Source organism: Stomoxys calcitrans, chromosome 1 (genome assembly GCF_963082655.1).
Source record: "Stomoxys calcitrans chromosome 1, idStoCalc2.1, whole genome shotgun sequence".
NCBI lineage: Eukaryota > Metazoa > Arthropoda > Insecta > Diptera > Muscidae > Stomoxys > Stomoxys calcitrans.
Window position 1 is genome coordinate 154,291,522 of NC_081552.1, and position 18,032 is coordinate 154,309,553.

At 38.6% G+C, this 18,032-nt stretch overlaps 1 protein-coding gene across 3 annotated transcripts in view; it reads right to left on the reverse strand.

Moving 5' to 3' along the window:
• The window catches only part of LOC106093074 (protein rhomboid), a 311,556-nt gene that overhangs the window by 82,934 nt on the left and 210,590 nt on the right, over positions 1–18,032 (reverse strand). Inside the window, exon 1 of one of the 3 annotated variants that reach the window (XM_059360100.1) lies at positions 13,049–13,202. The exons of the other annotated variants lie outside the window; for them this stretch is intronic. The gene's annotated coding sequence lies outside the window, so the exon portion shown is untranslated. Of the gene's footprint in view, positions 1–13,048; positions 13,203–18,032 lie in introns of those variants that run through there. 3 annotated transcript variants of the gene reach the window in all.

The following is an 18,032-nucleotide window of genomic DNA, read 5'->3' on the forward strand; positions in this document are numbered from 1 at the left end:
AATTTTGTTCAGCGGTGAGGCTCATTTCTGGTTGAATGGCTACGTAAATAAGCAAAATTGCCGCATTTGGAGTGAAGAGCAACCAGAAGCCGTTCAAGAACTGCCCATGCATCCCGAAAAATGCACTGTTTGGTGTGGTTTGTACGCTGGTGGAATCATTGGACCGTATTTTTTCAAAGATGCTGTTGGACGCAACGTTACGGTGAATGAACACATTTCGAACCGAACACTGATTTTGGTAATAAAATTCAATGATTTGCAAGCGTTGCTCGTTAGTAAGTCTATTCATGATGAAATGTCAAAGCATACTGAGCATCTTTCTCTTTGACACCATGTCTGAAATCCCACGTGATCTGTCAAATACTAATGCATGAAAATCCTAACCTCAAAAATAATCACCCTTTATTAGCATAAATAAACGAAATAAAATAAGATAAATCTCTTATTAGACAAGCAAAGAATATTGGATAAGAATTGTTATGCTATTGGAGTTATATCAAGTTAAAGTCCGATTCGGACCATATATGAATAGAATATTTTAGACAATAGTAGATGTCGTTGAATAATATTTTAGTCCATTCGGACAGGAATTGTGTCATGAGGGGGCTCAAAAAGCATAATCGGGAGATCGGTTTATATGGGAGCTGTTTCTGGCTATAGATCGATTCAGACCATATTGAACACGTATGTTGAAGGTCATGGGAGAAGTCGTTGCACAAAATGTCAGCCAAATCGGGTAAGAATTGCGCCCTATAAAGGTCTAAGAAGTCAAGATCCACGATCGGTTCATATGGCAGCTTTATCAGGTTATGGAACGTTTTGAACCTTACTTAGCACAGTTGTTGGAAGTCATGGAAAACTACTTCATGCACAATTTCAGCCAAATCGGATGAGAATTGCGCCCTCTAGTGGCTCAAGAAGTCAAGATACAAGGTTGGTTTATATGGCATCTATATCAAAACATTGACCGATATGGCCCATTTACAATCCCAACCGATATACACTGATAAGAACTATATGTGCAAAATTTCAAGCATCTAGCTGTACTCTTTCGAAAGTTTGCGTACTTTAGACGGACGGAGGGACAGACGGACTGACATGGATAGATTGACCTAAAATATCATGACGATCAAGAATATATATATACTTTATGGGGTCTAAGAGGCATATTTCGAGGTGTTACAAACGAAATAACGAAGTTAGTATACCCTCATTCTATGTTGGAGGCAATAAGTAGTAACAGAGTGGTATTAAAACCAATACCAATTTGGTAACCAAACGGTATTAATCGTTTTGTATTTCATCCATACCATGCGGTATTGCTTTGTCCAAATACGATATAGCTTTATCCCCATACTGCATTGCGTTACTATCAATACCGTATGATACTGAAATGAGCACGTTGGGTATCAACTTTTCTCTGGGTTAACCGATTGGAACTAGGATATCCCTGGTAATAGATGTTATATAAACTTCTGTACGGATGGTTCCAAACTAGGTGGGCCTTGGGGTGTACTCCGAAGAATTAGGACTGGTAATATCAAGAAGGTTACCAGACCACTGTAGTGTGTACTAGGCGGAGATTCTTGCAATTAAAAAATGGTGGAATGGCTTAGATATCTGATATATAAAAATCAATTTGTGTTTGTTTGTAGGTTTATTTGTTTGTATGTTTGTGTGTTCCTTATAGACTCAGAAACGGCTGAACCGATTTTCTTCAAATTTTCAAAGATGGTACAGATTGACCCCGTGGTAAAAATAGGGTACTAAATTTTTTGATATCTGAAGGGGGCGGACCCTCCCTCTTACCCTAATTTGCATAAACACCAGATCTCGGAGATGGTGGTGCGATTTAAGCGAAATTTTGTGTGCTCTCATAGTACCCTAAAAATAAAAATTTGGTATACAAATTTCGGACGGGGTACCTAGGGGGGCTGCCCCACCCTAAAACCTACCAAACACATATTTAGACCAATCACGACAATATGGGACTCAAATGAAAGGTATTTAGGATAAGAAAAACGTATCTGATATCCAATTGTCGGACCAAGTGCTAGGGGGACCACCCCAAGCCCCAAAACACCCCTAAATCGGACATATATACCGACCATGGCAATATGGGACTCAAATGAAAGGTATTTGCGACTAGAGTATGAATCTAATATCCAAATGTTGGACCACGTTTCTGAGGGTCCATCCCTTTCTCAAAACACCCCCCAAACGGGACCAAAAATATCCCCAAAGGGGACAAATTTACGACCTTAGCAATATGGTGCTCAAAAGAAAGGTCTTTAGGAGTAGGACACGAATTTGGTATCAATATTCGGGAAAAGCGTCTATGGGGCCTTCCCACCCCCACAACACCACCCAAATAGTAAGTATTTTCTGACTATTTCAATATGAGGCTGAAATAAGAGGGTTTCTAAAGTGGAACACGAATCTGATATATATTTTCTAGGCCAACTCACTGAGTGGCCGCCCATCCCCCAAAACACCCCCAAGCCGGTCATGTTTGCCGACTATGGAAATATGGGGCTCAAATTAAAGGCAAGTGGGAGTTGACCACGTATCTGATATCAACATTAGGGTTAAACTGTCTAGGGGACGTCCCACCACCATAACAACAACCCCTTATTTACCGACCATGTCAATGTGGAGCTTAAATGAAATTAATTGGGGGGTAGAGCAAGAATTGATAGCAATTTTCAGAACCAATTTTCCAAAATACCCCCAAAGGGAAAAAAAATTTTTCGACCATGCCAATATGTGGCTCAAATGAAAGGTATTTGAGATTAGAAAACGAATTTGATAACCTATTTTGGGGCCATGTGTTTGGACGCCTCATCCTGAAAACTCCTCTTAAGCCAATAGCAATATGGGGTTTAAATAAATGGTATTTGAGAGAAGAGCACGATGCTGATATTTTTTCAGGGCCAAGTATCTGGGGGCCTCTCCCCCGAAAAAACCACTATATCAGACACCATGATAATATCGGGCTTACATCCAAACTTAAATTCGTAGACCAATAAAGATCATGTGGGATTCAGATAAAGGCACTTATATTGTTAAACTGTTAGTCAAGTTAGCATGGAATTTCACGTAAAGATCTTTAATTGTCGAAAATAAATATTCCAAGGAAACTTTTGTTCCATATAAAGTAAAAGAAGGCGCAGCGGAGCGGGCCCGGTCCAGCTAGTAATGTAATAAAGACGAGTACCATGATGATCTTCTCAGAAAGCTAGACAGTCATTAAATCTCTGGGGAACATATTTTTGAATTCAAGAAACCCCGTCTAATGTTGCATATCTCTCAACGGGCCACAGACAGATGGTCACAAAATAACGAAATTAGTAAACCTCCATTCTATGGTGGAAGATATAAAAATTAAACATTTATAGGCGCTCCTATTTGTAAGGCTATTTTGCGTCTTTAACTACGGTTCACTGTCGTCTTATCCCAAGGTCAATTAATTATGTCCGTCCATCTGTCTGTCGAAAGCACGCTAACTTTCGAAGGAGTAAAGCTAGCCGCTTAAAATTTTTCACGAATACTTCCTATTAGTGTAGGACGGCTGGGATTGTAAATGGGCTATATAGGTCCATGTTTTGATATAGCTGCCATATGAACCGATCTGGAATCTTGACTTCTTGAGTCTCTAGAGGGCGCAATTTTTATCCGATTTGGCCAAAATTTAGCATTAGGTTTTTTGTTATGATTTACAACAAGTGTCTTGATCATTGTTCAAATCGGTTCATAACCTTATATAACTGCCATATGAACCGATCTGGGGTCTTGACTTCTTCAGCCTCTAGAGGGCGCAATTTCTATCCGATTTGGCTGAAATTTAGCATGAGGTGTTTTGTTATGACTTCCAACAACTATGGGAAGTATGGTTCAAATCGGTCAATAACCTGATATAGCTGCCACATAAACCGATCTTAAATCTTGACTTCTTGACCCACTAGAGAGCGCAAATCTTATCCGATTTGGCTGAAATTTTGCAAGAAGAGGTTTGTTTTGAGTTCCAACAACTGTGTCAAATATGGTTTTTGTTGGTCCATAACCTGATATTGCTGCCATATAAACCGACCTGGGATCGTGACTTCCTGAGCCGCTAGAGGTCGCAATTATTTTACGATTTGGCTGAAACGACTTCTCTCATGACCTTCAACATACGTGCCAATTATAGTCTGAATCGGTCATAGCCTGATATAGCTCCCATATAAACAGATCTCCCTATTTTAATTCTTGAGCCCTTAAAGGGCGCAATTTTTATTCGAATGTCATGTAAAAACTTCTCTCGTTAGAGGTGTCGCACTGCAGCACGCCGTTCGGACTCGGCTATAAAAAGGAGGCCCCCTATCATTAAGCCTAAACTTGAATCGGACTGCACTCACTGATATGTGAGAAGTTTGCCCCTGTTACTTAATGGAATGTTCATGTTGTTGTAGCCACATTTTCATGTGATCCTCGTCAAGCAAGCTCGTTCTGGTCCAAAGGACCGATCGCCACGGGAACGGTGTGGCCATTGGTTATTTAAATATGCAACATTAACTCGCCATTTGAATTTGAATTTGCATTTGGAGGCCACCGCAGCGCAGAGGTCAGCATGTCCGCCTATGGCGCTGAACGCCTGGGTTCGAATCCTGGCAGGAACATCAGAAAAATTTTCAGCGGTGGTTACTAATGTTGGCATCATTTGTGAGGTACTTTGCCATGTGAAAACTTCTTAAAATTAAATCGGACAGCACTCATTGATTTGTGAAAAGTTTGCCCCAGTTCCTTAATGGAATGTTCAAGGACAAAATTTGTTAATTTCCATTGCCTTTTTAAGTTTTATTTGGAATTTGAAAATGGCTCAAAACTTGTATATTTCCAACGAGGAATAAAAAACCAGTTTGGAACTTAATTTTACCAATCAAACCTGGTCGCACTATTTCGTCAAATATATAAAATATCTTATCAATCAATAAATTATTTTAGAACAAAAACCAAACCTACTCCAATTTGGTGTGGTTTATATCGGAAGAATTGTCACCTTCAAAGTAAGGGGCATCCATTTAAGCGTTACAATTTTTAAATCAGCATAACCCATAAATCTTCGCAACATTTTTGCACGATTGGTCTGCCTTCATTCCTTTGGCTATCAATGAGTTATTAATTGTGTTTTAATTTTCTGATAATTTATGGCTTTATGACACAGTGACGACCATAGGCACTTGCGTTCATAAATTTCAAATCAAAACATAGAGTCGGTTCGCAATGAGTTGAGCAAGACTACCTACGCTGTTTTAAGCAATTAAAAATGTCCAGCTTTCAAATCAAATGGGGAAACGCAAAGCAGAATATTAAACAACAAAAACTAAACACAGGAAAATGAGAATTATTCTTAATTAAGCCCCAAAACGAAGAAACAAAAATGGAAACCCAAGAAATGAAGATGGTGTGACACCAGGCCATTACATTTGTGCAAAGATGACACCGAAGTGGATGGAGCTCATTGTTGGCATGTAATACGTATGTATCTACTTAACGAATCGCCCGGACGTCCAGCTGTTGCTCTAGAGATGGATGAACGAATTTCTAATTGTGAAATCTAGCCGACCAAGATAAATTTCATGAATTTCCTGTTTGTTTGCTACTGACTTCTCTGAGTAATTAAATATGTCTCTTTCAGATGTATTTTTGTGGACTCTTACTTTTCGCATGACTAAATCAGCTATGCGTGATTCAATGAGAACTCTATTTATTCGTACTTCCTTTTGCCATTGCAATCCATACCCTGGTAATTGAAGTTCGTGTGCTGCAAAAACGACAATTAATTTTAAAGTGAGAAATATTTCGAATTTGGATTTTATTAATAATTTCTTATCAACCATGTAATGAATTGAGTTTTTGTGTGATGAAGTCTAAACTAAAGTTGATATTATAAAAACACAAGAAGTGATGACCATATTTGACATAAGAATTACCAGACTTTGGTATGAAACTCGACAATCGGTAATTAAGAAAATAGGATGCAAATCCGTTTAATTGCGAAAATCAAAAAAATCGCATAAAATTCTTTTATACAAAATATAATAAATATACAAAATTCAATAAAAACCAGGAAGGAAAGGGTAAAAGTCGGGCGGTGACGACTGTATAATACGCTACAACTACCCTATAAGTACAATGTGGGAGCTATATCTAATTCTGAGCCAATTTTGCTGGACTTCGGCGAGCAAATATGTTCAAACTGTAATAACTAGGTTGACAAATGACAACATCATTGCAAATCGTCGAGGAAAGCGTTGTGGAAAATTTTGGCAAGATAGGTCAAACAATGCGCTTGCAGTGGCTCTTGGGGTGAAAATCTGGCGATATACATATATGATAGCTATATCTAAATCTGGGCCTATTTCTATGAAATTCAGCAGTAATATCGAGAGTCATAAGAAAATCCTTCCTGGCAAATTTCGAGAAAATCGGTTAACAAATGACCATTTTATTGCAGTATTACTGCAAATCGGAAGAACATATATATGGGAGCTATATCCAAATCTGAAGCGATTTCTGTGAAATTCACCTGTAATGTCGGAAGTTATATATCATTTCTGCCAAACTTCAAGAAAATCGGTTAGCTAATGACCATTTTATTGCAGTATTACTGCAAATCGGACGAACACATATATGGGAGCTATATCCAAATCTGAATCGATTTTTTCCAATTTCAATAGGCTTCGTCGCTAAGCCGAAAAACACGCCCATACCAAGTTTGAAGACGATCGGATGGAAATTGCGACCTGTAGTTTGTACACAAATTAACATGGACAGACATACAGACAGACGGACATAGCTAAATCGAATCAGAAAGTGATTCTGAGTCGATCGGTATACTTATCAATGGGTTAATCTATCTTCCTTTTGGGTGTTGCAAACTAATTCACTAAGTTATAATACCCTGTACCATAGTAGTGGTGTAGGGCATTTGTCAAGTTCTTTGAATGATATATTCAAATAGAAAAACAAAACCTACAAAATTTCAGGCAAATCGCCCTCTATGGCAGCTATATCAGGATATGGACTGATTTAGAACATACTTGCCACAGTAGTTGAAAGTCAAAACCAAACACTTCATGCAAAATTTCGGCCAAAGCGGATATGAATTGCGCCCTCTAGAAGATCAAGAAGTCAAGACCCAAGATCGGTTTATATGGCAGGTATATCAGGTTTTGGATCGATTTAAACCATACTTAACACAGTTGTTGGAAGTCATAACGAAACACGTTATGCAAAATTTCAGCCCCATCGGGTAGGGATTGCACCCTCTAAAGGCTCAAGAAGTCTAGTCAAGAGATCGGTTTATATGGCGGCTATATCAGGTTATGAACTGATTTAGACTAGACTATACTTAGTTGTTGAAAGTCATCCCAGAATACTTCATGCAAAATTTCAGGCAAATTGGATAAGAATTGCGCCCTCTAGCGGCTCAAGAAGTCAAGACCCAAGGTCAGTTTATATGGCACCAATATCAGATTATCAACCGATTTAGACCACAGTTGTCGGAAGTGATACCAAAACACTTTGAGCAAATCGGATAAGAATTGCGCCTTCCAGAAGCTCAAGAAGTTAAGACCCAAGATTGGTTTATATGGCATTTATATCAAAAAATGGATCGATTTGGCCCATTTACAATCCCAACCGACCTACACTAATAAAAAGTATTTGTGAAAAATTTCAAGCGCCTAGCTTTACTCCTTCGAAAGTTAGCGTACTTCGACAGACGGACGGACGGACAGTGGGACGGACGGGCGGACAGTGGGACGGACGGACGGACATGGCTAAATCAAATTAAAATGTCATGACGATCAAGAATATATATACTTTATGGGGTCTTAGACTCATATTTCGAGGTGTTACAAACGGAATTAGTACACCCCCCATCCTATGGTGGAGGGTATAAAAAAGTTCGACAATGCCGTCCTGTGGATACCCTAGACCATGGATATATTAATAATTCCACACTCAAAAAAATTTGAATTTTTGTTGACACTTCTTAAAATAAGCTAAATTTGGGTTATATTAAATTCCATATAGCACTAAAGAATTATTTGCTCATTATGAGTTCAAAAATTTGTTACCAGCTAAGAAAGAATAGGGAACAGGGACGAACTTCTCACATATCAATGAGTGCGTCTCGATTCAAGTTTTAATATCAATAATAAGGGGCCTCCTTTTTATAGTCGAGTCCGAACGGCGTGCCGCCACCTGTTTGGGGATAAGTTTTTACATGGCTGCCATACCATTTTTTCAAATGGCATAGTTCCTCACAAATGTCACCAGCATTAGGAGGGGATAACCACCGCTGAAAATTTATGCTTATGTTCTCGATTTGTTCAGCGTCATAGGCTTTCTTGCTAACCTCTGCGCTACGGTGCCCTGCATTTAACATATCATTAGTTCATTTTGAACTACCCGCAAGTAAAATATGAACTTACAAGCATTGAAACTGAAAAGAACAATTATTGAAAAATACCCTTTTCCGAACTCTTCGGAGGGGTCCAATTAGAGATTGGCGGACACCTCTATATTACAAAACACATTTAGTTCCGCCTGTCTCCCATCCCCATGATCTCAATATGACACATTGCTATTATAAATTAAATAAAATTTTACCTTTTGTCGGTGCCGAGAACGAAAGAAACACTTTTGCTAATTCTTTTTGAATGATGGGCATGCACTTTTGTTTTTTGTTCTTTTCTGAAAGATGTCATATTTTGTTTACGATTAGAACTTCGTGAAGTATATCTCTAGAGTGCAGGGAAACTTTCCCCTAACCGCAATTGTGACGTCATCAGCATACGCGACCACTTTTACACCTTTTTCTTCCAGAGACAATAATATATTGTTCATGGCTATATTCCAAAGTAGAGGAGACAGTACACCTCCTGGAGGTGTTCCTCTACTGACCCATCTTTTTATATCCACAGATCCCAAGCCTGCCGTAATGCATCTTTTAGTAAGTAAATTATTGATAAACTTTCTTAAGGTAAAGTTGATGCCTAGAAACTTCAACTCCTTTATGATTGACGTCGGTTTTATATTGTTGAAAGCACCTTCAATGTTAAGAAATGCTACCATTGTATATTCCTTGACAGGGTGAGAACCCTCTATGTAGCCGACTAGGTCGTGAAGGGCTGTTTCAGTGGATTTGCCCTTACTATATGCATGTTGCTGCCGCGACAAGCGATCTCCAGGGATCTTTGCCCTAAAATATGTTTCTATCAACCTCTCAAGAGTCTTCAGCATAAAGGATGACAGATTAATTGGACAAAAATCTTTCGCCTACAAGCGGTAGGGGTTTCCTCCTTTCGCAATGAAATTGACCTACGTGTCGCTCCATCCCACAGGTATATATGACATTCTGATACAAGCAGAGTATATCTCCCTAAGCCAGGGAACCTGTTTATCAGACACAGCTTGTAATTCAACCGGTAATACATCATCAGGGCTTGGTGACATAAAGGAGTCGAAACTTCTTATTGCCCAAAGGATTTTCCTAATAACCTCCGACGAACGCATACCAGTGTCAACCTCTTCTAGCGCCATGTTGGAGAATTCCCCGGGAAATGTGTATCAACGAGTAGTTCTAGTGTTTCCTCACTAGACATTGTCCATACATTATTTGGCTTCTGAATATGGTTTTTTACAACAAAAGAAAGTCTTTTTTTATTGTGAACTCAAAAAATGGATATGGAATGAAGATTTTAGTTAAATTGAATAAAACCGGGACTGGACGGGACGGATGGAGCGGGTATTTTTTTTCCACTCCGCTCCACTCCCGCTCCGGCAAAAATTTTTCCGCTCCGCTCCTTTGCTTTTAAATTGATTATTTATTTTTAAATTGTCTTCTTATACACACTGTGCCCTATGAAGTGACATATTGATTTCGTCATTACGTTTACAACATCAAGCAATATTCAACTCGGATTATATGTATTCTTGAACACCGTCTATATCGGGCAATATCCTTAAAAAGCCCCCGTAAAAACCGATCTCCTGAATTGATTTCTTGAGGCTCTAAAGAGAGCATTAGTATCTGGTTCGGCAGAAATTTTACAAACCAGGGTTTTATGAGCTTTAACATTTTTGTATAGTAAAATCTCAATCTCATATAAACCGATCTGTCCTCCAACTCCCGTATAATCCGACCTACAGATTTTACTCCCTAATCGTTTTGAGGGGGTATATTATTTGAGTTGACCGCAATTTTGCATAGTGATTACTCCTGTTGTAGACCGACTACACTAAATCGGTAGGTCGGTCTATATGGCAGCTATATCTAATTATGGCCCGATATGGACCATTTTCGGTTCGGATATCGGGGACCTTAGTACAACTCGCGGTTTATAATTTCAACGAAATCGGATAATAAATGAGGCTTTTATGGGCTTAAGACCCTAAACCGGCAGATCGTTTAATATGGCAGCTATATCTTAATATGATCCGATTTCGATCGTTTAAGAACTTAACCCGCGTCGTTTCAACAGACTGACACAAAGATATCGTTAAATTATCTTAGAATTTTACAACGATCCAAAATATATACTTTGTAGTGTCGCAAATGGGTATTTTGATATGTTGCAAGGGAAATGAACGCTCCCGTTCCCATCCAGGTTCAAAAAATTTCGCTCCCGCTTCGGTAAAAATATCCCTGAATAAAACAACCAAATTTCTTTGAGTAGTTCATCCAGTAATAAATTTCAGAAAAGGTATCGTCAACGATGATATGCTTATGCACATATTTTGTATAGTTATTGCTTATTCCAAAGAAATTCGTTTAAGTAAAATTACAAACTTTATCTGACTTGTAAGCTATTTCTTATATACTCATGAAAACTTAGTTTCATTTGTACAAAGTTAATTTTCCAACTCTTTAAGAATTTTAAATATAAAACTTATAAATATCATGAACTATCGTGTATAATGTAATGTTATCGTGTGTTTTGTAATACTCACATTTACGATAAGCATTTTTCCCATCCCACCACCATAGGATGCGGATACACTTATCTAGTCATTCCGTTTGTACACCTCGAAATATTCATCTTAGACCCCATAAAGCATATATATTCTTGATCGTCTCGACGTTCTAGGACGATCTAGCCTTGTCCGTCCGTCCGTCTGTCGAAATCACGATAGCTGTCGAACGCGTAAAGCTAGCCACTAGAAAATTTGCACAGATACTTAATATTGATGTAAGTCTTTAGGGATTGCAAATCGGTTCAGATTTAGATATAGCTCCCATATAAACCGATCTGTCAATCCTACTTCTTTAGCCCTTATAAGCCTTTAGCAGAAATTTTACACGTAGTGTTCTGTTATGACTTCCAACAACTGCGCCAAGTACCGTCCAAATCGGTCTGTAACCTGATATAGCTCCCGTATAAACCGACCTCTCGAATTTACTTTTTGAGCACTTACAAACCACAATTTTTGTCCGATTTGGTTGAAATTTGGCATGGTGTGTTCCAACAACTGTGCCAAATATGGTTTAAATCGGTCTATAACCTGATATAGTTCCCATATAAACCGACCTCTCGAATTTACTTTTTGAGCACTTACAAACAGCAATTTTTGTCCGATTTGGTTGAAATTTGGCATGTGGTGTTGGTTATGACTTTGAACAACTGTGCCAAGTACTGTTCAAATCGGTCTATAACCTGATATAGATTCCATTTAAACCGATCTCTCGATTTGATTTCTTGAGTCCTTACAAGCCCAATTTTTCTCCGATATGGCTGAAATTGAGCATGTACTGTAATTTTGCACATAGCGTTCTGTTATGACTTCCAACAACTGTGCCAAGTACCGTCCAAATCGGTCTATAACCTGATATAGCTCCCATATAAACCGATCTCCCGATTTGACTTCTTGAGCCTTTACAAGCCGCAATTGTTCTCCGATTTTTCTGAAATTGAGCATGTATTGTTTGGTTATGACTTTCAACAACTGTGCCAAGTACGGTTCAATCGGTCTAGAACTGCGGTGTTCTATTACGACTTCCAACAACTGGGCCAAATACGGTCTTAATCAGTCTATAACCTGATGTAGCTCCCACGCAAACCGGTCTTCCGATCATCTATGTTCGGTTCCTAGAAGTTTTAGTGTTTGCTGATTTGGCAGAAGTTTGGCGTGTAGAATAAAATTATGCCCTTCATCTAAATTTATTTTGCATAATTTTTAGCAGAATACATGGTGGTGGGTTCCCAAGATTCGGCCCGGCAGAACTTAGCACGCTTTTACTTGTTTTCATTTAAATTATGAGCTGTATAAAATTGCTGACTTTTAACAAACCAACTTTATCCTGGCCTTTTATTAACCAGGAGTTTTAACTAAATTTTTTCAAAGATATCTCCACTTTTGTCTGTGATGAGTAAGTACGATTTTCGCCTTGAAACAGTAAACCAGGGGCCGAATTACCTCAAACGTGATCGAGCGTGCTTTCGTATCGAATGAAATTTCATCTCGCAATTAATGGATATAAATTTTGAATTTAAATTTTTATGTCGCTTCTTAAATTTTAAAAATTCCCGTTCAAATAAGAGATACATAATGCACAATAGAGAGACTTCGGTCGATTTTACTCGTTCACGTATGCGGCAATTCGGTCCCAGGTGAAACAATTTCAAACTCTAATTTAGTTTCATCGGGTTGGATTCCTAAACTAGTTGCCCAATCCCAGCACCTGAACTGCAATGACTTCATGAATTGGCAACCCTTTAATGGCAATGACCAAAAGAAAATGATCAATGAAATAGGTCCCACAAGCATTCTCTTTAAAGCAAAAAGCAACAACAAACTAAAATTTTTCCCGCTGGCACTCTTTGCCAGAGCACAAAAATATGCACGTAAAGAGTACAACAAAAACAATTCTAACGGCCACAACAGCTTGGACTTCATTCAATAAATCAACCGTCACGTAAATATGAAAACAAAAAAAAAACGAAACGAGCCTACCCCAACAACTATACTCAAGCGTACACAATCAAACATTCGTACTTACACACAGCCTGCGATAAATCGGGGCTACACGATGTCTCTGTCTATTCTAGACAATCTGCGCGGAGAAAAACGAGCCGAGAACGTTTTCCAATTCCAAAATTTAAAGGATTGTGAGCGATTCGCGAAACTCCGCCACTGTTGGTTTCAATCAGCAAATCGCGAATCTCATATCAAACGAACTTAACGAGAGCACACACTACCGCTTGCATTGAAAAAGCATGAACTACTAATCGAGCCGTGTCAGTGATGGACGTTTATGATGGATGGTACAATTGGATCGTATTTTAATACACAAATTTGTAAGAGAATAAGCTCAATGTTTATGTGCTTAAGCAGGGCCATCAATGTGGAAACTAAGGGAGATTCCGTTGAAAACAGTGGCTGAAATTTTAAAAATAAAATCGTTGCTTCATATGCTTAACCCTTAGACTGCCGAATCCAAAGAACCAATGATAAAATTATTTTCTTTTCGCAACTTGTTAATTGGAGTGCTAAGAAGCACTGAGAGGCTTTTTTTCGAGAATAAATCTTATATGGCTTATCTGTAGCCAAATGGCCTCCTGAGAGGACATTGGTAGTCAATGGAGTCCAATCCAACCAAAAAGTACCCATGAATGAATTTTGAGAGAATTAAGCTATTGGCTTAAAATTTTGAACAGATACTTTTTTTGACGTAGTTCGTTGGGGACTGAAAATGGGCCATATCGGCTCATACTTGGATATAGCTCCCATATATATCTTATCCGATTTAGCTGAAATTTTGCATGAGAAGTTTTGTTATGACTTCCAACAATTGTGGTATACTGTCTCCTCTACTTTGGCATATAGCCATTAACAATTATATTAACATTTTGGAAAGGGCAAGAAAGGCAACTCTTGCCTTATACACCTGGAAAAGAGGGGGTTGAGACCGTGTGCCATGCATTGGTGTGGTCTGGCGGACGGCACTTCAAAAGTCCACCTACTGCTCAATATTTAACCGGATCCAAAGGATGGCTTATTTGTGCATCACAGCCGCACTGAAGACGACACTATCTGATGCACTGAATTTAATGCTACATTTAATGCCTCTGGACATTGTGGCTAGACAAATTGCAGCGACCACTGACGTGAGGTTAAGGGAGCTTTATCTTTGGTCATGTGGCTGCTGTGGATTACACCCTACGTGAGCCGCTACTTTGTAAAAAGTACTGTACCACTATTCCTGGTAGAACCGATTGGAACTACGATATACCTGGTAACAAAAGTTACATAGACTTTTATAATGATGGTTCCAAACTAAACGACCAGGTGGGATTTGGGATGTACTCTAAAGATCTAGAACTGTACATATCGAAAAGGTTACCCGACCACTGTAGTGTGCATCAAGCGGAGATCCTTGCAATTAAGCAAGTGATGGAGTGGCTAAGATGTAACGTCATTACGACGATTGGCATAAATATCTTCTCAGACAGCCAGGCAACCATTAAATCCCTAGAGAACGTATTTCTGAACACAAAAATCGCCCTCGACTGTCTCAGATCTCTCAACGAGATGGCTGAACAGTTTAAAATTCACCTGTTTTTGGTGCCGGGTAACAGAGATATCACAGGGATATTGTAAAGCGGACGAACTTGCGAGACTAAGAACTACCCTACACATTCGAGGGATACTGGAATCTGTAGGTATGCCTCTAAGCTAAGTTTTCAGGACCAGGCCCAGGCCCAAAGGATAACGAATGATAGATGGTCAAAAAAAAAGGGCTGTGAGCATTCCAAAACTATGTGACCTAATCTAGACTTGAAGAGGTCTACCGCTTTGCTGTCAACCATTGGTTAGCACAGACGTCTCAGTCGTTGTGTCCGTTATGACAGGTCATTGTCTAATCGGAAAACATGCTGACAGACAGAAGAAGAAGAGACAATAGAACAATTTCTGTGTGTGTGTCCCACACTAGCATTCAGAAGGAGTTCCACTTTAGGTTCTCATTTCTTTAAAAACCTGTCTGATTTAGCCTCTGGAGGGCGCAATTCTTACCAGATTTATCTGAAATTTTATACAACAAGTTCTCACATGACCTTCAACTTACATGTCAAATATGGTCTGAATCGGTTTATAGTCTGATACAGCTCCCTTATTAACCGATCTCCTGATTTTACTTCTTAAGCCCCTAAAATACGCAATTCTTATCCGAATTGGCTGAAATTTTACACAATGACTTCTAGTTATTGACCGATATGAACCGTACTTGTCATGGCTGTAAGAAATCATAGAAAAATACTACCTCCAACATTTGAGCAAATCTAGTAAAAATTGCGCCCTCCAGGGGCTCAGAGTGTCAAATTGGGAGATTGGTTTATATGGCGGCTATATCATGATATCATCGGATTCAGACCACTGGTGTTAGAAGTCATACTAAAACGACATATGTAAAATTTAAAATTTTAGATAAGAATTGCGCCCTCTAGAAGTTCATGAAGTCTAATCGGAAGATCGGTTTATATGGCGGCTACATCAGGTTATGGTCTGATTTAGGCCATACATGGCACAGTTGTCGAAAGTCATACCAAAACGATATGTGAAAAATTTCGGATAAGAATTTCGCCCTCTTGAAGCTCAAGAAGTCAAGTCTTAAGAAAAAAGTTCACTAACGCATGTCATTAAAATCTTGGCATCAGAAAAAATCTCCTAGTAATTTTGTATTTAGGAAAAATTGCTTTGACATTTTGTCTTTAGAAAAATTCAAGAACAACATCAATAAAATTTTTTATTTGAAAATTCTTTGAAATATTATGTTAAAAATGTCCTTTATCTTTAAAAAAAAGATTTAACTAAAAAATTCTTTAGAAAAAATTGCATTAAAATTTTGTTTAAAAAAAATCTTTAAAATTTTGTATTTGGAGAAAATGTTATTAAATTTTTATGTTTGGAAAAACATCATTAAAGTTTAAAGCTTTGAAAAATTTTCATTGAAAATGTGTCTTAAAAATTGCATTGAAAGTTTGTTTTTTGAAAAATTTAATTAAAATCTTTTCGCTATGTAGAATTTCAACCAAAATCCGTACATATTTTAAGAATCATCAATCATGGAGGCCACCGTAGCGCAGAGGTTAGCATGTCTGCCTGGCGAGTCTATCAGAAAAATTTTCAGTGGTGGTTTTCCCCTCCTAATGCTGGCAACATTTGTGAGGTACTATGCCATGTAAAACTTCTCTCCAAAGAGGTGTCGCACTGCGGCACGACATTCGGACTGGGCTATAAAAAGAAAGCGTTTTATCATTGAGCTTAAACTTGGATCGGACTGCACTCATTGATATGTGAGAAACTTGCCTCTGTTCCTTAGTGGAATGTTCATGGGCAAAATTTGCATTACTTTAGGAATCATAGATGAAATGGTTGTGCAAAATTTTGAGAAGATCGGTTGATAAATGCGCTTGCATGGCTCTAGAAGTGATATACATGGGAGCTATATCTAAAACTGAACCGGACAGACGGAAAATCCGTTCTCAGAATGGTAGTACGAAACAATTTTTAAGTATTTTTAGTATTGCAAGTATAAACTAAAATCAATTTGAACTAAATGACCTATTTGCAACAGCCAGCGACACATATCAATAAGTTCGTGATTTCGGCTATCTGTTGAACGAATGGACGAATATGGGTAGACTGACTGAACCGATTAATGGGTAGAAAAATACCCAAGAATAGAACTGTCTTAGAAAAAATTCCAGGTTGAGTTAGGAAAGAAGTAATCCAATGAAATTTGGATTGGCGTAAAGAGGACTAATGAAACCAGCTAAAACAAGTAAAAATGCGTTAAGTTCGGCCGGGCCGAATTTTGGATACCCACCACATCGGGTGGGTATTGCACGATATCAGATTCGTGCTTTACTCCCAAAGACCTTCCATTTGAACCCCATGTGGCTATGGTCATAAATGTGTCCATTTTGGGGGAGGTTTTTGGGGAGAGGCGGCTCCAAGAACACTTGGTCCCACATTTGGATATCAGATTCGTATTCTACTCGCAAATACCTTTCATTTGAGTCCCATATTGCCATGGTCGGTAAATATGTCCGATTTAGGGGTGTTTTGGGAGTTGGGGTGGTCTCCCTAGAACTTGGTTCGACAATTGGATATCAGATGCGTTTTCTTATCCTAAATACTTTTCATTTGAGTCCCAAATTGTCGAGGTTGGTCTAAATATATGTTTGGTAGGTTTTAGGGTGGGGCGGTCCACCTAGGTACCCCATCCGATATTTGGATACCAAATTTTTACTTTTAGGGTACTATGTGAGCGCACACAAAATTTCGCTAAAATCACACCACCAATCTCCGAGATCTGGCGTTTCTGAAAATTAGGGTAAGGGGGAGGGTCCGCCCCCCCTCCAGGTATCAAAAAATGTAGTACCCTATTTTCACCACTGGGTCATTATGCACCATCCGTGAAAATTTCAAGAAAATCGGTTCAGCCGTTTCTGAGTCTATAAGGAACACACAAACAAACACAAATTGATTTTTATATATAAGAAGATAGGGTCGGAAATGGATATTTCGATGTGTTGCAAACGGAATGAGAAAATTAATATACCCCCATCCTTCGATGGTGGGTATAAAAAATTGTCCGTCACATAAGATCGTGTTTCGGGGGAAAACTGGCCTTTCGAAAGTCGGCAATATTATATACCTCAAAAAATCTAATTAAAAATTTTCTCAAAATTCTTTGGAGTAAGATTCTGGGAACCATTTTAAAGTAATAAATGCTAATTTAATGTGCCCAAGACCTTAAATCGGGAGATCGGTCTATATGGTAGCAATATCCAAGCATAGCCCGATCTTGACCATACTCAGTATGAACGTCGAGGAGCCTAACCCAACACATTGTGCCAAATTTCAGGGAGTAAATGTGACTTTAATGGGCCTAAGAACTTAAATCAGCAAATCGGTCTATATGGGAGCTATATCAAGACTTAGTCCGATATAGGGCATCTTCGAACTTAACCTGCCTT